Source organism: Penaeus monodon, chromosome 19 (assembly GCF_015228065.2).
Source record: "Penaeus monodon isolate SGIC_2016 chromosome 19, NSTDA_Pmon_1, whole genome shotgun sequence".
Lineage (NCBI taxonomy): Eukaryota > Metazoa > Arthropoda > Malacostraca > Decapoda > Penaeidae > Penaeus > Penaeus monodon.
The window spans coordinates 10,577,005-10,577,232 of NC_051404.1; positions in this window are offsets into that span (position 1 = coordinate 10,577,005).

The following is a 228-nucleotide window of genomic DNA, read 5'->3' on the forward strand; positions in this document are numbered from 1 at the left end:
ACATAGGTACCTGTGTATGTAATTCTTTTCGCTTCTTTTCATCTTCCCGCAAATCCCACGGGAAAACAAGATTTCAAAACGCACACAGGAAGAGAAAAGGGGAAAAAAAAACTTCAAAGCTGAGGTGAGAGAGAGGCGTGATTGGAACTCGCCTTCATCAACAGCAAACTCTAAAGAGGCAAGGAAAGACACGCTGGTGCAGAAATGCTGATTGCCAGAAAAGGGGGG